General features: G+C 42.0%; 1 pseudogene; it reads left to right on the forward strand.

The window, feature by feature from the left end:
* The window catches only part of LOC147607407 (uncharacterized), a 30289-nt pseudogene extending 9798 nt beyond the window's left edge, over positions 1–20491 (forward strand).
* Positions 20492–22271: the final 1780 nt, after the last annotated feature.

A 22271-nucleotide genomic window follows, 5' to 3' on the forward strand; every position in this document is an offset into this window, starting at 1 on the left:
TGTACAGCATCGAGTGTTCCAGATTGATTTGCTGGTCTCAACACTGTTGCTACTAGTAGAGTCAGTTCCGCTTGATGTGCTGAACTGGTTTCGGGAGGTCCAGCTGTGGATGATGCTCGAGTATTTTTTTTGGCATATCATGAAAAGTGAGTTTGTCTCTCTATCTCTCTTGCATGATGTTTATACGAATCACCATACACCAGTTATATAGTGTTGCTTCCTTTGGCTTGAAACTAATAGAAATCTATTTGGATGTGATGCAGCTCCCATTGGAGTCTTGTTCTAGTCGATGTGCAAGACAATGTTATTTACCTTGCAAATTTGACATCTGGTGTCCATGGGAATGTTTTGCTGTAAGTTAAAATCATTATGATACATATTATTTATCAGGTTAAAAGTTCGGATTGATCTATTGATTGGTCTTTGTTTGAGTTAGAATTTCGGATTGATCAGGATATTGATTGGTCTTTGTTTACAGTGGTGTCAGGAAACTAATGGCCGCTTATGAGAGCCTGAGCATGGACATCGACACCCTGGATCGAGCGACCATTCGAAGGGTTAGTGTGCCCAAACAAGAAGATGGTTATAGTTGTGGGTGGAGGGTTGCACTTAATGCATTGTTATTGCTACAGAGCATTTTTCAGCTCCCTTCAGAGGATGTAAGCATTTTTCAGCTCCCATGCGCATGCGCACTCCCTTCAGAGCGACCATTCGAAGGGTTAGTGTGCCCAAACAAGAAGATGGTTATAGTTGTGGGTGGAGGGTTGCACTTAATGCATTGTTATTGCTACAGAGCATTTTTCAGCTCCCTTCAGAGGATGTAAGCATTTTTCAGCTCCCATGCGCATGCGCACTCTTGTTTATCTTCTTGTATATTGTCACGTTGATCTTATTTATGCCTTGATGAATTGTGATGGCAGTTTCCATCCATGTCTCGGTACGTGGACCTAGATGTTGTCGTGCCATGGCACGTCTATGGTGTGAAACCATGCATGTGAGGCCATCAAATGTAAATCCAGATGCATGGGATTAAGTGCCACAGTGTACATGATGTATATATGCCTTTACGCATAACAGGGCTTTTTTTTTGTTTGTTCATGTTTGTGTACATGGTTTTCATGTGAGCTTGGTGTTTTGAAGTAGATTCCGAGGACTAGCAGAAGTCCCTGTGCCTGTGTACATATGGGATGCGTGATTTGTGAATAAACTCTGCCCTGAATGCCCTAGCAAATGTATAGAGCGAGTGGTTTTGTAGTGAGCCGGTACAGGCATGTTTTTTTTCGGAGCAGACGCTGAAGATCTGGAGTTTTTATTGCATCAGTATGGTGTGCGGGTGGTTGCCAAATGCATGGCACCAACTTTGATGGCCGTGTCTTGGTAATAATGATGCTGATGATTCAAAGCTGTGGGCAGTCCTTGTCCATTTTGGAAGGTCGTGGATGCTGCACGTGAATTTAAGGCAGAAGGTAATGAAAGGGCAATGTGTGGCCATTATGAAGCTTTAAAAAAATAAATAAATGAAAAATATACTATATAATGTGGCCAACTTGTGGACCACTGGAAGATATTGTGGCTGCGAGCACGTAGTCTAGAAGCTGGCGAAAAATCGAGAAGGTGGCCGCCTAGAGATGAAACCGCCGGCGGCGGGCGGGCAAGTAGAGAAAAGACACGCTTGTTGCGGAGGCGCTCGAGAGGGAGAGACACAGCCACCTTGTGAAGAAAGGGAGCCGCCTGTGTGCGAGAAGATGCAGTGCTGGGGTCTGCCGCAAGAGTAAGGTGGTCACCGTGTGTGAAGGGGGGGCTCTCGGGCGTAGCCGGAGGCTTTAGAGAAGCAGCCTTTGCAGCCACAAAGAGCTGGAGCGGACAGACGCGAGGGGAAGCTGGAGGCCGCCTTGTTTGTTTGGGCTTTCAGGCGCGCAGCTGCTGCAGGTACACACAGCCGGGGCCTCCCTTGTGAGAAGAGGAGCGAAGTGGACGTGGAGGAACTTTGCTGCGGCTACTGTGGAAGCACCGACGGGTGCTGGTGTCAGGAGAGACAAGCGTGGCTGCAAGCGTATGGAGGTGAAGATGGCGTTAAGGTGACGGGCTGGCGAGCTCTTAGATTTGGAAGCTGGAACCATAATATTTACATACCAAATCTCAGCAAGACATATGAGTTGTACCAAAAACCATCATAAGCATCATGGTTCAAACCAAAATCCATGGTTGATAACATTATAACATGTAGATCCTCACGGCTCCTTCGTGAACACCATGTTGTTGCTCTGCATCTCTTTGGCCATCTACTCTTCACGCGCTCCTCTTCATGCATTTACTTTCAAGGCTCTCATACTCAGCACCATCACAGCAAAAAAAAACACTCTTTGGTTTCTTGTTACAGAAGAGTCCCTCCACGATATCCATAGCCACACACTTAGCTGATCCCTGCCACCCACTACTCTCTTGCTTCAGCTCCTCTGGCCACTGCAGTGCTTGACTTCACAAAACCAGCCATCTACAAGGCCAACACCAAGCACCCGCAACTCTCCCACAAGGTGATTGGTCTTTGTTTACAGTGGTGTCAGGAAACTAATGGCCGCTTATGAGAGCCTGAGCATGGACATCGACACCCTGGATCGAGCGACCATTCGAAGGGTTAGTGTGCCCAAACAAGAAGATGGTTATAGTTGTGGGTGGAGGGTTGCACTTAATGCATTGTTGTTGCTACATAGCATTTTTCAGCTCCCTTCAGAGGATGTAAGCATTTTTCAGCTCCCATGCGCATGCGTACTCTTGTTTATCTTCTTGTATATTGTCATGTTGATCTTATTTATGCCTTGATGAATTGTGATGGCAGTTTCCATCCATGTCTCGGTACGTGGACCTAGATGTTGTCGTGCCATGGCACGTCTATGGTGTGAAACCATGCATGTGAGGCCATTAAATGCAAATCCAGATGCATGGGATTAAGTGCCACAGTGTACATGATGTATATATGCCTTTACGCATAACAGGGCTTTTGTTTGTTTGTTCATGTTTGTGTACATGGTTTTCATGTGAGCTTGGTGTTTTGAAGCAGATTCCGAGGACTAGCAGAAGTCCCTGTGCCTGTGTACATATGGGATGCGTGATTTGTGAATAAACTCTGCCCTGAATGCCCTAGCAAATGTATAGAGCAAGTGGTTTTGTAGTGAGCCGGTACAGGCATGTTTTTTTTTCGGAGCAGACGCTCAAGATCTGGAGTTTTTATTGCATCAGTATGGTGTGCGGGTGGTTGCCAAATGCATGGCACCAACTTTGATGGCCGTGTCTTGGTAATAATGATGCTGATGATTCAAAGCTGTGGGCAGTCCTTGTCCATTTTGGAAGGTCGTGGATGCTGCACGTGAATTTGAGGCAGAAGGTAATGAAAGGGCAGTGTGTGGCCATTATGAAGCTTTAAAAAAATAAATAAATGAAAAATATACTATATAATGTGGCCAACTTGTGGACCACGTGGAAGATATTGTGGCTGCGAGCATGTAGTCTAGAAGCTGGCGAAAAATCGAGAAGGTGGCCGCCTAGAGATGAAACCGCCGGCGGGTAGAGAAAAGACACGCTTGCGGAGGCGCTCGAGAGGGAGAGACACAGCCACCTTGTGAAGAAAGGGAGCCGCCTGTGTGCGAGAAGATGCAATGCTGGGGTCTGCAGCAAGAGTAAGGTGGTCGCCATGTGTGAAGGGGGGGCTCTCGCGCGTAGCCTGAGGCTTTAGAGAAGCAGCCTTTGCAGCCACAAAGAGCTGGAGCGGACAGACGCGAGGGGAAGCTGGAGGCCGCCTTGTTTGTTTGGGCTTTCAGGCGCGCAGCTCTGCAGGTACACACAGCCGGGGCCTCCCTTGTGAGAAGAGGAGCGAAGTGGACGTGGAGGAACTTTGCTGCGGCTACTGTGGAAGCACCGACGGGTGCTGGTGTCAGGAGAGACAAGCGTGGCTGCAAGCATATGGGCTTGGGCTAGGTGAAGATGGCGTTAAGGTGACGGGCTGGCAAGGAAGAGATATATATTCTGTTTCCTTGCTGGGATTTGAAGCTACTCTCACAGCCACAAGTCTCGCACTTGCCCAGCGATACCGCCCACGTCACGAGAGCTTTGGTGAACCTGACATGAAACTGCTGGGATCAGAGTTAGAGGTGAAATACACAGTGCAAGCTATGGCTGAGAATCTTGAGGGACAGGGGGTTCATTTTGACCCTGGGGTTATGCAGATGTTTCAGATGTTTACTATGTATATGCAACAACAGCAAAGCGGCTGAGAGGGGGCAAATTTCCATGACTAAAACACTGCAGTCAATCGTGAAGAAGGTGGATCAATTTGATGGTAAAGACATCACAAAGTACTTGCGTAATTACACAAAGGAAATGGAGCTAAATAGGGTGACTCAGGAGGATATGGTTCGAATCTTTGAGTTGGTATGTGTTCCCGAAATAAGAGAGCGCATAAGAGGATTACAGGCAGCACATGGTGGCAGAAATTGGGAGGAGTTCAAGCTTGCTTTGAAGGATGATTATTTCATGGAGGATTCCGAGCGGGTGAGCAAGCGAACTTTCTTGGAGTGGGTTACAAAACCCAAAATTGGAATTTCTGCCCCACAGAGTTGCTAAGAGAGTTTGAGAAGCGCTGTGCCCAGCTGTCAAGGATAGAGCGCACAACCTTAGACAGGGAAAAAACAGAGCTCTTCTTACAAGCAGCTGGGAAAGATCTCCAAGAAAAACTGGAAATTCTCCTTGAGGATAAGGATATAGAGCAGGGGCTAAAGAATGATTGGAATGATGTCGAGGATGCGGTCACCATGCTAGCAAAGCGGCGACGAAGGAGGGATAAAATGGTGATGAGCTCGGCAACTCCTATAACTGTTACCCCTGAGAATCTACCAAAACCTGCTCTGCTGCAATCCCAAAGGTAGAAGGGCCGATGGATGAGCTTATTAAGGGCATACGAGACCTAAAATTGAAGATGTCCAGAATTGAGGAAAAAGGGCTACCATTAGGGCAGGCTTCTATGCAAAAGCCTCAAAGCAAGGAAGGGTTTACATTCAGATGTATATGGTGTGATGACCCAGAACATGCGAAAAAAGACTGTGCCAGCTATAAGGAAGCCCTCAGAAACCAACTTGTATTTTTCAAAGATGGAAAAATCCACCTTACAGAGGCTGGTCTTCCATTAAGCACAAACTTTGGGAAAGGAGGGATGAAAAAGTTGGTTGAAGATATGGCTGCCAGCCATGCCATCTCTATGGTTGAGGCAGCAACCTATGGGTTAAAGGCCGGTCAATCAAAGCAAGAATCTGAGAAGGATGAAGACTATGAGAATGAAGATTTTTGGCCATCAACAATGGAGCTAATTGCATCAGAGAAGGTGTCTAAGCAGGCTTTGCATGAGTTAGGAGACTGTATACATCTTGAGACTGGCTGGGAAGAACCTGTGGATTCTCAATCTGTTCATGCCTACATTGCAAAATGCCAGAATAATGAGGCATAGGAAGAGGAAAAGCGTAAGAGGGAAAATGACAAAGAAGATGCCATGGATGATGGTTATGATGCTTCTATGAATGCTTTGCTATGTTTGTTTGATAGTGTTCAAGGTGTTGATGATATGCATGTTGCCAATGATGTTATGGAGGATAGTGCATATGTGATCGGAAGTCATACGAATGTTGTTTCAGAGGATGTTTGCTTTGCAGATGGTGGTTTTTGTTTGGAGTTTCTCTTTCAAGACAAGGAGGTTTTGTTAGAGGATTAGTTTAGTGAAGTTAATGTTTATGTGGATGAGTCTATTGCTCAAGACAGTGAGGATCTTGGGATGGCTCAGCTGTTTGATGATGATGAGTTTCTATTTGCAAACATCGGTAACCAACAATCTATGAATGAGGCTTCTTGCACTCTTGATGATGCTAGATATGTGTTTTGTTTACATGGCAAAGATGATGCTTTTGATGTTTATGCTATTGATGGACCGGGACATTTTGATGTAGCATCACACCTTGATTTTCTTGCACCAGTTTGCATAGATGCATGTGAAGCATGTAAAGGCTTTGACAGCATATTGGTGGTGAAGATAGATGAGGAGGTAATATGCAAAAGAGCACAATGTGATGAATGGCTTGCTATGATGCCATTATATGTATTTGAACCAAGGATATGTTATAAGTCAATGGAGCAGGCTCATGTGGAATGCAAATGGGTATTTGATCGTGGTATATGGATTGTTGGCAACCATGACAAATGTATTTGGGGATTGAATGCAAAACAATGGTGGATAATCAGATACGCTTTGTTTTTTTTACTTGTTTGATATTTATGGATACCAAAGCTTGGTTTGAAACACTTTAGTGTTCCAAACATGGGGGTTGGCCAGATGACAGGTTCTTTTTGTTGATTAATGTATGAAGATGACATTCAGATATATGTGGATCTTGATGATGACTTGGCACATACCGGAGGATGTGCAAGTTTAGAGGGGGTGGATATCGTGCCATGGCACGTCTAAGGTGTGAAACCATGCATGTGAGGCCATTAAATGCAAATCCAGATGCATGGGATTAAGTGCCACAGTGTACATGATGTATATATGCCTTTACGCATAACAGGGTTTTTTTTTGTTTGTTCATGTTTGTGTACATGGTTTCATGTGAGCTTGGTGTTTTGAAGCAGATTCCAAGGGCTAGCAGAAGTCCCTGTGCCTGTGTACATATGGGATGTGTGATTTGTGAATAAACTTTGCCCTGAATGCCCTGGCAAATGTATAGAGTGAGTGGTTTTGCAGTGAGCCGGTACAGGCACGTTTTTTTTCGGAGCAGACGCTGAAGATCTGGAGTTTTTATTGCATCAGTATGGTGTGCGGGTGGTTGCCAAATGCATGGCACGGACTCTGATGGTCGTGTCTTGGTAATAATGATGCTAATGATTCAAAGCTGTGGGCAGCCCTTGTCCATTTTGGAAGGTCGTGAATGCTGCACGTGAATTTGAGGCAGAAGGTAATGAAAGGGCTGTGTGTGGCCATTATGAAGCTTTTTTAAAAAAATGAAAAATATACTATATAATGTGGCCAAATCGTGGACCACATGGAAGATATTGTGGCTGCCAACACGTAGTCTAGAAGCTGGCGAAAAATCGAGAAGGTGGCCGCCTAGAGATGAAACCACCGGGTAGAGAAAAGACACGCTTGCGGAGGCGCTCGAGAGGGAGAGACACCTTGTGAAGAAAGGGAGCCGCCTGTGTGCGAGAAGATGGAGTGCTGGGGTCTGCAGCAAGAGTAAGGTGGTCGCCGTGTGTGAAGGGGGGGCTCTCGGGCGTAGCCGAAGGCTTTAGAGAAGCAGCCTTTGCAGCCACAAAGAGCTGGAGTGGATAGACGCAAGGGGAAGCTGGAGGCCGCCTTGTTTGTTTGGGCTTTCAGGCGCAGCTCTGCAGGTACACACAGCCGGGGCCTCCCTTGTGAAGAGGAGCGAAGTGGACGTGGAGGAACTTTGTTGCGGCTACTGTGGAAGCACCGACGGGGTGCTGGCGTCAGGAGAGACAAGCGTGGGCGTATGGGCTTCGGCTAGGTGAAGATGGCATTAAGGTGACGGGCTGGCGAGCTCTTAGATTTGGAAGTGGGCACAGCCGCCGCGGTTAGCAAGGACAGAGAGCCACCCTGGAGTTGGCTCGAGTTGGCGATACCAAAGAAGAGAAGGTTGGTGAAGAAGGCGCTTCACCTTGTGGGAAAGTTGCGGGTGCTTGGTGGTGGCCTTGTAGATGGCTGGTTTTGTGAAGTCAAGCACTGCAGTGGCCAGAGGAGCTGAAGCAAGAGAGTAGTGGCAGGGAGCAGCTAAGCGTATGGCTGTGGATATCGTGGAGGGACTCTTCTATAACAAGAAACCAGAGAGTGTTTTTTTTTGCTGTGATGGTGTTGAGTATGAGAGCCTTGAAAGTAAATGCATGAAGAGGAGCGCATGAAGAGTAGATGCCCAAAGAGATGCAGAGCAGCAACATGGTGTTCACGAAGGAACCGTGAGGATCTACATGTTATAATGTTATCAACCATGGATTTTGGTTTGAACCATGATGCTTATGATGGTTTTTGGTACAACTCATATGTCTTGCTGAGATTTGGTATGTAAATATTATGGTTCTAGCTTCTGCTGTGGTGGTGCCCCTTGAAGAGATATATATTCTGTTTCCTTGCTGGGATTTAAAGCTACTCTCACAGCCAGAAGTCTTGCACTTGCCCAGCGATACCGCCCACGTCACGACAACGTCCAAATGTTTAGGGAGGAAACGATTGCGAAATTGATCAAGGTCGTAGAAGTAATGCCTCCAGATGGCCCAGTGGACTTCATCCCGCCCAATCCACGAGGGGGGGGATAGGCCCCCCTGAGCCTCTTACATGGGCTCCGTACTTGGGAGAAGAGCCATGGCTCCATCCTGAAGCCCAGTCCTATGGGTTCTAGTAATAAATAGTTTTTTCCTTATAGATGTGTTGTTGGATTGCTTCTTCCAACAAATGTACTCCACTCTATAACATGCTGTTTGTAAATATGCAGCTACACATGTACATTTATAGTTTTTGCACATATTTAGTGTTATTGGAGAGAGAACATCAATTGTAAATGCACTTTTAATTTGAAAATCAGAGGATCAAATTTGCTACTGTGTTCCTTCATTGCTTGTTTTCTTACTTTAGGCCTTTTTGTGTACATAAAAATTCAATTGGGGAATTTTTACCTTCAATACATTGTTTTAAACAATAAAGCATTACAAAAGCAATGTTCTGAATAGATAAGTTTATTGCATATGAAAAATACATTATCACCGTATACATGGTCACATCATATATCTTCTAGTGCCTCCAATTCATGTGGGGCTGCAACATCTTTACAAATGATCTGATGCTCTCTTCTTTTACTTAGCTTCCGACCATCGAGCTTGAAGAAAAATTGATTTGGAGGATTCTGAATAGCTACTTCTAATTCCTTCCTAATATATTCGAGAGTCCAATTCTCTTCCACTTCCAATGTCAATGATGGGTGACCCTGTCGAATCATAACTATATCTATCAAGCAAGAGTGGCTGCCATCTCTTGTATCTTGGTCCATGCTTTCCCAGTTGTTGTTGATCCATCGCCACCTTCTATAAGTAAATGACATGCACATATGTTGCCTGGCAATATAGTATCTGATTCCAAAATATCATTAGGGTAATTTTTCGAGTTTAATCAAATAAGCTTTGTAACTGTTTCACAAAAATACATTTGAATGTTATAACACTCACCAAAATGCAATGTCGGAGGTGTTCAATCGACATTCGATCAAATCATCTCCCTTTGATGATTTTACTCTCCAACCTTTGTCAAACAAATGATCAAGCCAGGCTTCATCTATATCTTTGCACACAAAAGTTGTTCTAGTTTTTCTCAATTGTTTACAATCAGAAAATAAATCAACAAAGCATGCAATTGGAACAAACAAACTTAAGTGGACATTTCTTGCACCAATGCTAGGCTTCATAGCACATTTAACATTAAACATTTTGGTCCTGTATGACTCTATCACTTCTGTATCAAGCAATGGCCACTCAGGACTATCAAGTGTAGGCAATGGAATACATTCCAACTTTCCATATCGACTCGATTGAGTGGGCAAGATATAAAATGAGTCATAGAAATATGTTCTACTTCTTGCGAGATCACTTGGTGCATGACCTTCATATTGAAGTTCCCCCACCTCACCATGTACAACATTCAAGAATCCCGTCACAACCATTGTGCAGGCTCCCACTCCTGAAGATTGGATGGGTACAAATCTGTGCAAGGCAAAAAAATGTATATGAATCACCTTATTTACAACATTGAAATACAAAACACAAGCACTTACAATGTGGTCTGTGTCTTGGAAGTCCTTCCAATGGTCCCACATTGATCTCTTTTTGCATGAATACATGCTGGATCAACACTTCTTTGACAGTTTCCCCCCCTAGTGCCATATCAAACTCAAGGATCCTTCCTTTCCAATGTTTGGCCAAGTCTTCACTCGGTAATGGTCACGTTTTCCTGGCTGCATAGTGACCCAAGAGTACTTCCTGTATACTTGGGGAATCCATTCTTCGTTCTCGTCTTTTATGTTATACAACACAACAGATGAGATACTGCTCCTTGCTCGTTTCAGTCCACTTTCGGGTGCCATGAGAGATTAACAGACGTATGAGAAAGAAGAAGCAGCAGAAAGTGGATGACTGAGCTAACCACTTTTGTGGATCAAGGAGGGAAGAAGAAATGAGGGACGGTGTGTTCTTTTGGGCGCCAAAGATGTTTCGAGATTCCAAAGTGGAACCAAGTTGAGGGAATAACCAGGAGAATCTGTATCTATCTATTCCAAGAATTCAAGCTTCATTAGTTCTAGGAGTGGTGGAAAGAATTTTTTAGTGCTCCACGTCTAACACAAGAATGTGGAAAATATTCTTTTATTGTGTTAGGTTCTCACAAAAAAACGGTTTAAAACATTTCAAGACAAGGTGATGGTTTTTTTTTAATTTTTCATGAAGATAAGAGTTCCTCCACATTTTAGGTGGGTTTGTACAGAGGTCCCACCACCGGTGAATATCGTTCGTAGATTTCATATCACTCAATCTATATGTCTATTATTATATTTTTATTGAAACAGCCCTCTTTTGAGTCCAGACTTTTCCTAATGTCTTCTTGTCTTCTTGCCTTTGCATCCTTGTATCTTGTCACCCATCTTTTCATCACATCACTATTAAGCATGCAATAGACTCGGTTGATATTATTAAGCAACTCCTTGTCTATTACTTTGTTGCATCCTTTCCCTTGAGGCACAATAGAGGTCATCCTTAGGTCTTCATCATCTTTTTGATAGTCGTGGGAGAGAGCTATCCACATCAGCAAGAAACTCAGAAATATATACAAGTGACTCTTGTACCAACCAACCCTCGGCCATTACCTTCGGGTCTTGCATTTTGTCTCACGAAACCCTTCAAGGTCTTCATGATGAAGTGCTAAGGTGCAATTAAGAAAGTGCCCTATTTTACAATGAAATTAAAGTTCATCTCATCAACTTGCTCGTCCTCTCAGTGAGATCCATGACTCCAAATAAATCTATTTCTAGAAATACTCCATCATTTTTGTCAATTGGTTGAACCGATTGTCTTGTAGTAGTAGAAGGTAATTCATCCATGTCATCATCCTCTTCTAGCTCTAGCATGAGAGCTATCGATGCATCATGATCATACTCAGCTCTTGAATCTCTTCTTCTTCTGGATTGTCTCTAGTGTCTGTTTCTCATTCAAGATGTATTTGCTCAATGATGAGTACACCTTCATCCGAGTGTGAGCCTCACCTACTTCCTGAACTATTATGTCTTCTTCTTATTCTTCCTATTGTTCAATAGGTGCTAGTGGTGTATGCTCAACCATCACATGATCTGGGGGGAGTTCCTCAACATCTGGCAAACAGTCAACTGCTATTTTCACCTCTTCAAATATTTGTTTTCCACGTGGCTTTATTTGGATCACAAACAACCATTTATGATCTGTCGGGTCTTCCACAAAGATGACTTTCTCATAGTGCTCTGGTAGCACAAATATGTCCCTTTGGTCATATCTTTGTGCAGTCTACTTGAAGAAATCCACACTTGTCTTTGCGTACAGTTAATTGCATCCCTTGAGTTACCAACTTCATTAGGAATTTTTTGGACCCAAAAAGGGCCTCCTAAGGATTCCTAATTTTAAAGGATTAGAGATTAAAAAGGGCCTTCTAATAAGGATTCTTAATTTTAAGGGATTAGAGCTTAAAAAGCTAGGCTTAAGGGAGACAAAGGCTATGATGACCCCTATGTTTTGCCTTGCCACATCAGTCATACCCCCCTAGTTTCACTTTTTAAAGGAAATATTCTCATACTCTCTCTCTTACTTCTTGGCTTTTCTCATACTTTCTCTCTTACTTTTTTAAATTTTTATCTTCACTCTCTACAAATTAAATCTTTCTTGTCAGTTTGAAATCTCCTTTCTCATTAACTCCCACCATATCTCCCTTCCACATCAGCAAAACATTCTCGTATTTAGGTGGGCCCCAAAAAGTAATTTTTTTTATTTTTTTAAATATTTTGAGGTGGAAAAACACCATCCAACCAATATGTATGATGAAAATAAAATTTTCTCTTCAAAAAGCTTGTAATTCAAGGGTCACATCAGAAGCTTGTCCAGGAGCCAGTACATCCATAACTAACTGTCAGGTCCCCCACAACCCCATAAACATAACTAACTGTCTCAAGAACCACTACATCCATGAGATCCCGACCCCAAAAATTATTATTTTTAAAATTTCTCATAAATATAATTTATTGATGAAAAACGCTATGTTAGGATATTTGTATATCAAAAATATCATTTTCTACTTAGAAAAACAGATTTGTGTTAAAACCTCCAATAACAAACCTCCAACAGCAAAGTTTTAACAGTCTCTCTCACTCACTCACTCTCTCTCTCTCTTCGTCTGAGGATCTCTCTACTTTAGCTTCTTCCTCTGCTTAGCTATGGAGCCTTTGCAAGCTGTGTGTGTAGCCCCTTGTGAAGCTAGAAAACGGAAGGTTGATTTCCACATTCGTATTCCTGAAGAGTATGGTAGCTCTAAAAAAACCCATCCTACTGATGCACAATCTGTCCAAGCTCGTAGGATAGCTAAGGAGAAAAATGTAGATCTTTGGGTTGATGGACGTCTCTATCCAATTGACCCTCCATTAAGAGCAGACCCTCCTTTCCGTGATTTATCATCTTTTATGTAATTTGTTAGTGAAGGAGAGCTTGCCTTGTTAGGATACTGAAGAAGATTGACTAAAGTGGAGCTTGGCAAACCCATATTCTCCAATCTCAATTGCAAGCATCACAATTCAGCCTTTTACAATGTCAAGAAGGACTTAAAACATCATCAGATAAAATGAAAGAGATCCTCGCAGAGAATGTGGAGAAGGATGCAAAGATTCAAAGATTAGAGGAGCTTATCAAACGACTAAAAGCAACGCATGAACATACCCAACACAAGGACATGCACACTTCCTCTCTTGATCTACCCCAACTAGCTTCTCTATGTGAGAAGTTTTTTAGGTGAATATGCATGTCATGTGCAACTCAATTCAGGATTCACTACAAGAGCTTGAGGGCATACCGACGCTAAAATACCGACGCAAATGTCGAACGTCGGTATGCCCGTCGTAATGTTGGAGGAGACAAGTCGGGCGGGGTATTTTCAAATTTTCGTTTACCGATGCGTATACCGACGCTTATTCCGAAGCATATACTGACGCATATTCCGAAGCATATACCGACGCACATTCCGTAGCATATACCGACGCTCGTAAGTTTTTTACAGCCGAGAGCGTATTTTCTGATTTTTTCGCAGGCAGCGTTGCAGAGAAGGTCTCTTTCTCTCCCTCTCCTCTTTTTTCCTCTCTCCTCTTTTCTCCTTCTTTCTTCTTTTCTCCTCTTCTCCTTCTCCTAATATGTTCTTGCTTTTACTTTTTAATTTAAGAATTAGGACGTTTAGGGTTTTGTGTTTTTTTGGCTCTCTATGCATGTTGAGAGCTCTCTATGTATGCATAGATCTCCTAATGCATGCATAGAGATTTTAGGGTTTTGTATTAGTTCTTATTCTTGTGTTTAATTTACTAATTATTTTGTTTAATATTTTGTTTTGCAGCTCTTTCACCTCACCAATCTTTCACCAATCCTCTCCTTCAGCTTCGCAAAAAAGAGGTAGATCCTCTTTCGATTTTTCTTGTTTATGTTTTTTTCTATGTATTATTGCATCCCTGTTTTATGGTTTAGGGTTAGTTTAGGGTTCTTGTAAGCTTATACATAGGATTAATTTAATATCTATGCATAAAACCTATCATAAGCTTGCAATCTCTATGCATAGCCTTCTTGCAAGCTTTATGCATAAGCTCTATTCATAGAGCTTGCGAGCTTGTGAAATCTCTATGCATAAGCTCTATGCATAGGCTTTATGCATAGAGTTTGCAAGCTTATAAAATCTCTATGCATAGGTTTCTTGAAAGCTTGCATGGACATTGTACATAGAGCTTGCATAGCCTTCTTGTTGAAAGCTCTATGCATAGCCTTCTTGTAAAAGCTCAATGCATATGCTCTATGTATAGGCTTTATACATAGAGGTTGTAAGATTATGAAAGCTCTATACATAGGGCTTGTAAGCTTATGCAAGCTCTATACATAGAGTTTATGCATAGAGCTATATGAATCTAGCTGAATGCATGAATTAAGATCTATGCATAAAGCTTAATACATAATGTTTTATGTATAAATCTTAGGGATGAGCTTTATGCATAAGGCTTCACATGCGTTATGTTTTTTTGCATAAACCTTTTTTTGATGTAGAGTGCCTTGCATGGATGGAAAGCATAAGCTTTTTGAATGTTTATACTCTCTTATACATATAACATATAAGTCTTATGCTCTGTTTTTCTATGCATAAGGTATTCTCTTTATTCATAGAGTTTATAGATGTTATCAAGGTAAGATCTCTTATCCATGTAAAACAAGATCATGTTTATTACACCATTGGGTGATGGGATTAAGGGTTAGCATAGTGCATAAGGCTTATAGCATAGAGCTTATGCATAAGTCTTGCATAGAGCTTATGCATAAGACTTATGCATATGGCTTATGCATAGAGCGTATGCATAAGACTTATGCATATGGCTTATGCATATGGCTTATGCATAGAGCGTATGCATAAGACTTATGCATAGAGCTTATGCATAAGACTTATGCATATGGCTTATGCATAGAGCTTATGCATAAGGCTTATGCATAAGACAGGCTTATGCATAGAGCTTATGCATAAGTCTTGCAGCCTTATTATGCAAGCTTATACTTATGGCTTACAAGCCTTACTATGCATACGATTGCATAAACCTTATTCATAAAGCTTGCATAAGACTTACGTATAGAGCTCAATGTGTAGGCTCTATTTACAGAATCTATGCATTTAGATTTTTGCATAAGGCCTTTATAAATAGCTATTTATGAATAGAGATAGCTTCTCTCTCCATCCTTGTTCAAATTCATCTTAATTTTGTATGGAGAGAAGATAAGCTAATGTATAAGTTATTTTTAAAATCTCCCTCAACGGCTGGGGAAAAGAAGCCCGTTTGATGCTTTTTTAAATATTTTTAAAGTCTCCCTCAACGGCTGGGGAAAAGAAGCCCGTTTGACGCTTTAAATGTTATTTTTTAAAATCTCCCTCACGGCTGGAGAAAAGAAGCCCTGTTTTATGGTTTACATAGTGCTTTGTGTAATGCATAATGATTTGTGTTAATGATTTGTGTTTAATGAGCTGCATATACATGTTATCCTGCCAGATGGAGCCTCTCAATCTTGAAGAGAGAATAGCGTGTCCATGCATGCGATGTAAGTACCAAATCTTTCGAAAACGAAGGATTTGCAACCAGCATGTTCATGACGCTAGCATATTTCCAATGGAGCGCTTGCAAAATTTACGGTTTCAATCGTACAACCAAGCAAGTGTGCAGCCGCATCTTGATAACATTGCGCCTGTGAATTCTCGTCCCCAACAAAGGATGAGGATATCGCAGGAGGGAGTGATAGATGGAGCTCAATTAACAGCACCCGAGGGAATGGAAGAAGGTCAGGAAATGGAAGAAGGTCCAATGGAAGAAATGTTGGATGCCTTCATCGAGCAACAAGAAGCTCTCTTCGAGGAGCATGAACATGAAGATCATCAACCACGACATTCTCAACGGTCAAATTATGAACCAGAGGAAGAGACCATGCGTAAACTTGCACGCCTTCCATTATACAGTGGTGCCAACATATCTGTATTGCGTGCATCTCTTATGATGCTAAATTTGCAGTCAATTTTTGGATGGTCTAATACAAGTGTCACTGAACTATTCAAGTAAGGACTTTTTTTGGAGATTACACCTACTGTTGAAATGATAAATTATCAACTTGTATTTGAGAAAATCTTAATAGTAACGATCAGATATTGCCATACTTGCAGGCTTTTGAAAGACCAGATATTGCCCCCTGGCAACGAGATGCCTCCATCTCGTGCAGATGCCAAGAAGTTATTGAAATCCATAGGCATGGATTACAATAATATTCATGCTTGTCGCAATGATTGTTGCCTCTTCTGCCATGAATATGAGCATTTGCAAGAATGTCCCCATTGTGGCTCTAACAGATATAGAGAAGATGTTCAGGGGGAAGCTGTCTCGGTAAAGGTTCTCAGGCACTTTCCAATCGTCCCAAGAATAAAAAGCATGTTTAGGTGCAAATCTATAGCAAGCTTGATGACATGGCATGCCACAACTCGATCCACAGATGAAGTGATGTGTGTGCCTGCTGACTCACCCGCATGGAGACACATTGAAGAGAAATGGCCGGCTTTTAAGGAAGAACCTCGAAAACCTCCGTCTTGGCCTAGCAATGGATGGTGTAAACCCTTTTGGTTTAAGGAGCTCTTCATGGAGCACATGGCCTGTTTGCCTTGTGAATTATAATCTTCCGCCATGGTTAGCAATAAAGAAAGGTCATTTGTTGCTCTCATTAATAGTTCCAGGAAAGTACAAGGTGAAGAACATGGATGTATATTTGGCACCACTTATTGATGAGTTACGCATCTTATGGAACGGAATTGAAGTGAAGGACATGTCAAAGCAGCAGAGTGGCCAAAGACTTACAACTGTGCAAGGTATTCTCATGTGGACAATGCATGATTGGCCTGGCTATGGAGAATGCTCAGGTTTGTCTATATCGGGTTACAATGCATGTCCTGTATGTGGTCCTCGACTTGATTCAAGATACTCAAAAGCATTACGAAAGAATGTCTACCAAGGACATGTTAGGTATCTTCCAGAAAATCATGAATTGCGGGATGGTAATCTAGGAAGACCTCCTCCAAGTGCATTGAAGGCAAGCGATTGGAAGATCAAATGGGAGGAATGTGGCAACTTGGCATGTCCTGGGATGAAGAGGCTCTCTATCTTTCACCAACTCCCCTATTGGGGTGATCTCCTTATAAACCATTTGCTTGACCCGATGCATATTTTCAAGAATGTAGCTGACATTCTGTGGAAGACCATGACAGGAAAAAAGGAGACTAAAGGCAAAAGGGATGACTTGGAAGAGATTGGTTGCATGCAAGAGTTGTGGGCTCGCACTAGACCCAATGGAAAGGTGCTACTTCCAAGAGCCCCATGGGTTTTTAGCAAGATGGAGGAACAACAAGTCAAGAGGACAATTTCAGAGTTTCGGACTCCTACAGGTTGTATGCATTGCTTGAAAAGTGCATTTACAAAGGATGATGATCTTAGTGGCCTCAAGAGTCATGATTGGCACAAGTTTCTACAATTTGTGCTACCCATAGCAATAAAAGATTGCCTCACTGAAGACATTAGAGCTACTATCTATAAGATTGGCACATTGGTGCGCTGGATTTCTTCAAAAGAGATAAAGAGAGACACTTTGGAGACAGCGCGTTTAAACTCCATAGAGGCAGTCTGCATGGTAGAGAAGTTTTTCCCTACAAGTTTATTAACAATCCAGATGCATCTGCTAGTTCATGTTGTAGATGAGGTTGCAGTTGCTGGAACAGTCCATTCAAGATGGATGTTCTTTTTGGAGAGGTTTATGAAGACATTAAAGAGATTTGTTCGCCAAATGGCTCGCCCAGAGGGTAGTATGTCAGAAGGGTGGCTGATACAAGAGTCCCTTGTTTACATCACTGAATATTTAAGTTCCTCAGATCCAGAGATACCTCGATTATGGTCTCAAGAGTCTAACAGGCGAGTCATTGGTGAGGAACCTCAAGGCCAAGGCATTAAGAGAAAGATGGATAACAATTTGAGGAAAAAAATCAACAAATTTTGCATCTTGAACTCTCATGTAATGGAGAAGTGGATTGAGACATATGAAGCTCTCAAGCGACAGCGAGTACAAGATCATTTAAGTTTCAGAAGGAATCGCACTACAAGAAATCTCCCATATCCAGAAGGTATGCAAGCTCTTCCGGACTTTCCCACAGGTAGATGGCTAGAAGCTACAATTTTAGAAGCCAAACGTGCTGGTTTAACTATAACAGAGGAGGAGGAGGAGCTTACAAAAGGATGCGATTGGCATGTAAGTGTTTAAGTTCTACATGTCTCTCTTTTTTTTCTCTACATGTCTCAGTGTTTGATTCTCCATCAACAATCTTTTTGTGCTATTTGTAGTATCACAAATATGGGGCGTTTTGGTCACATGGACGTCATTTTCGAGTAGAACGAATAGACCAAAGAAGAGCAACCTTTGATTGTGGTGTCACAGCACAGTTTATTCAAGAAAGTCGTGCAAGTGCAAGTGATGATAACACAATTACTGGAATGCTTGATTACTTTGGAATTGTTGCATGACGAATGAAGATCAATACAAGGATGCAACAAAAAAGACACTTAGGGCTCTTGAAAAGAGTTCAAAGTTGTAGATGAATGTGGGAGAGGGCTTGACAATAATCCCACATGGGAACTTTTGGGAGTTCTAGAATTTTTGTATAAAAGGTGGCTCATTTGAGAGCATGGACACATTGGGCAAACTCATGTTTGAGCTCTCTTGAGACTAGCTCTCCCTCTTCTTCCATAGAGGTGCAAGCTCTTCTCTCTCCCCATCTACATTGTTGTAAGTTCTATTCTTTTGTTAATTCAATGCAATGAGTTGATATTTGTCTCTCTTCTCATGTCAATTCTCTTGTGTGCATGTTTCTTATTGAGAGCTTCAAGGATTGTGTGCATGCTAGGGAAATGAGTATTTGAGAATGAAGAATGCTTTGATCTTGTGTGAGCAATAGCTAAGCTTTCTTCTTGTTTGGATGTATGGATGAGTGGAATGTGGAGTTGAGTGAGCAATAGCAAGATTGAGCTTGTGTGTGTGTTAAGTCTATGTCATTAGTAGTAGTTTTCTTAGCATTCTCTCCATCAAATAGATAAGCTTTTGTGCACCGGTACGGGTTAAATCCCTAGCTCCGAAAGGGATGCAAATCCCATTGGATTGAGCTAAGTGTGGATCATACTACTCTTGCTACAAGTGAGAGAGTTTTTCCGTCTCTCCATTGGCGCCGCTGCCGGGGAAAAGACTCAAATCCGGTTGACAGTGTGTGGAAACCACCACTATTTCCTCTTTTGGTTGCAAAACCATTGAGTGATTAGGTTAAGTTCGGGTGTGCGATCCCGGTGAGAGTGGATAAGGTTAGGGATAAGAAAAAAACCATTGAGCGGTTGAGGTTTCTCCCGCATTGTTTTTTATGTTCTATTGCTTTTATGCTTTTTCAAGTACCGTTCATTAAGCTTATCTTCATTGCTTTTTGTCATTTCATGCACATTCCCCCATTATTGCACAAATTTCTCGTGCTTTTTGAAGCACTTGATGGGCATGCGGATGAATCCTGCGGTCCTTAGTAGTAGATGGTGGGATATTACTTGTATAACCCTTCTCTCTCTCTCTCTCTCTCTCTCTCTCTCTCTCTCTCTCTCTCTCTCTCTCTCTCTCTCTCAGAACGTAAATCAATAGTCTTTGAACTAGCCATTATAAAGTTTAAAAAAAAAAACAAACAAACAAACAAACACACAACCGGTGGCTGTTGGTGGCTGACTGTTTCGAAGGCGGCGAAGGATTGAAAAAGGCCGCGTGGAGTATTGTGGGGCTGTCGGCTGCTGGCAGCTGGAGGCAAGGCACAAAAGACGAGTGGGCGGTGGCGTGGAGGAGGCTGACCGTGCGGAAGCGTAGAGGCAGCTGGCCGGCGAGAAGCAGCTGAAGCCGGCGAATAAGAAAAAGGGTCGGCAGCTGCAGTTGTGGAGGCGCCAAAGAGCAGCAGCAGGGCGAAGGGAGGCAGCCGTGTAGAAGGTTTACGGCGGCCGGTTGCAGCAGACCAGGAGAAAGGTAAAGGAAGCGTGAAGCTATTGGTCGGCTGCAGCTAAGGTGCGCAGCTGGCGAAGGTTAGCGTGGAGGTAAAGCGAGCGCAGAAGGGAGAAAAAGAAGGAAGAGCTGCCGGCGAGAGGTAGCTGCAAGAAAAGCGGGCAAAGAGGAGGTGACCGTGTAACTGCGTGGAGAGACACTATGGGGGGCGTCTTCATTGGGCGCAGCAGCAGTGTGCAGGCGAAGGGCTGTGGGAGTGTGTAGTCAGCAAAACGGCAGCAAAAGGCCGTTGGAGGTAGCTGTAGGCGAAGGTCGGCGTGAAGGCGGCTGCAGTTGCGAAGCCAGCACAGCAGCTGGTTGCAGAGCAGATGCGGAGAGGTTGAAGGCGAAGAAGAGCCAGGTGGCAACAGCAGCACCAGAGAGGAAAAGAAGGTTGGTGAAAGAGAAGGGGCCTGTATCTGCGCCGGCAGCAGGCAGTGAAGAGGGCGGCTGGCTGCAGAAGAAGACGAAGAGCTCGGAGCGGTGGGAGCTAGCCATTAAAGAAGGTCTGCGAGGAGGCACGTGAAGAGCCCGGCGAATCTGCAGAGAAAGCGCCAGGAAAAAAAGGTTAGTATTTTTTTATAATTTTTAATTTTTAATTTTTAATTATTATTATTATTTTTTATGTTTTTTGTATTTTTTTAAAAAAAAATAAAAAAGAAAAGAAAGAAAAAATAAAGAATTAAAAAAGAAAGAAAAAAAAGAATAGTAAAAAAGAATTAAGAAAAAAAAAGAAAAAAAAAGAATAGTAAAAAAGTTTTTTTTTTTTTAAAAGAAAGAAGAAAAACAATTAAATTCAAAAAAAACAATTTTTATTTTTTGAAACCATTGTTCATTATTTAAATTTTTGCATAATTAAAGTAGCTTGCATTTTTTATTTTTAGAATTTTTGTAAATGATGCATAATTAGTAGATTTAAATCTTTTGTAATTAGGCACAACATTCATTAGTTTTAAAAACAAACAAACAAACAAACAAACAATTAAAAAAAAACCAACAAAAGGAAAAAAAACAAAAGTAAAAAGAAAAAAATTCTATAAATTAAGTGTTTTTTTTAGGAGTTTATTTTTTGCATATTTTGTAATTCTTCATTTAAATTTTTTGCATAATTAGTATTTTCTTGCATTTTTTAATTTTTGTAACTTTGTGCATAATTAGTATTCTTTTAGTGTGATTCATAATTTTTGTGTAAGTTTAAAAAAAATAAAAACATAAAAAACATAAAATCATTTAAAAAAATCATAATTAAATAAAAATAAAAAAATAGGATAGATAGTTACGCCCACATACTCCTTTTAGTTGCATTTAGTGATTAGGTAGGTTAAATAATATATATATATATATATATATATATATATTATTTAAAAACAAAAACAAAACAAAAACACAAAAAAAACCAAAAAAAATTGACCTTATGCACTTGCGGTCGGGACGTCTTGTAGATTCTGCCATAGGGCCTAGGGCACCTTCTAGAGTACCTACGCAAGAAAGTGGGACCCAATCGGTAGGCAATTTGGCAGATATTGCTGAAACCCTTTTTGAATCCCAATCCGATACCCTTTCCTCTAGAACAACTAGTTCATTGTCCATGGACAATCTAGGGCCGACAAATAGTCATCCCGTAGCCCTAAATAAGACACCCGCAAGATCCTTTAATCCATTTAAGCCGACACCATGGGGTTAACACTCAATGTGAGACTCCAATATGTCTACACAAATGCTCAAGGGGCTGAGATCTTTAGGGATCCACATCAACGGTATCTTGTTAAGATCGCAGACATCTTCTCAGAACTTGATAGAGCACCTCTAGTCAATGACCAGGGTAACATGTATATGGGTGGAGATGGTGTTCGCTACGAAGTCACCTACCATCCAGAAAAGGTAGACAAATTAGGGGAGCTCTCTAAAACCGAGTTCTTAGACTTATCAGAACTTTCGAGAGCAAGGGAGTCTAGAGATGACTAGCTCATTGAGCCGGACATGCCTGGACCATCCAATGCCCAGTTCTCAAAGCCATCCATAGATGATTTACTTCTTGTAGATCTAAATTTGGAAAGGGATAGGAAAGGCAAGTGTAAAATGGATCAGGGGGCTGAATGCCAATGGGAGTTTGTACGACAAATTCCTGTGACAAAGGTCTTACAGGATGACCCACTTCAAGAGGTCTATAAGGACTCGTTAGAGGGATATTATGCCACAACTAGATTGCCACAGCTGGATCTTCCTCTAGCTCATGTGGTGATAGTTGAGAAGCTTGCAGGACACATGAACAGAATAATTGATAAATGGGCCAATGAATACCGAAC

Source organism: Cibotium barometz, chromosome 55 (assembly GCF_041138505.1).
Source record: "Cibotium barometz isolate CiBa-2024 chromosome 55, ASM4113850v1, whole genome shotgun sequence".
In the NCBI taxonomy this organism is placed as follows: Eukaryota; Viridiplantae; Streptophyta; class Polypodiopsida; order Cyatheales; family Cibotiaceae; genus Cibotium; species Cibotium barometz.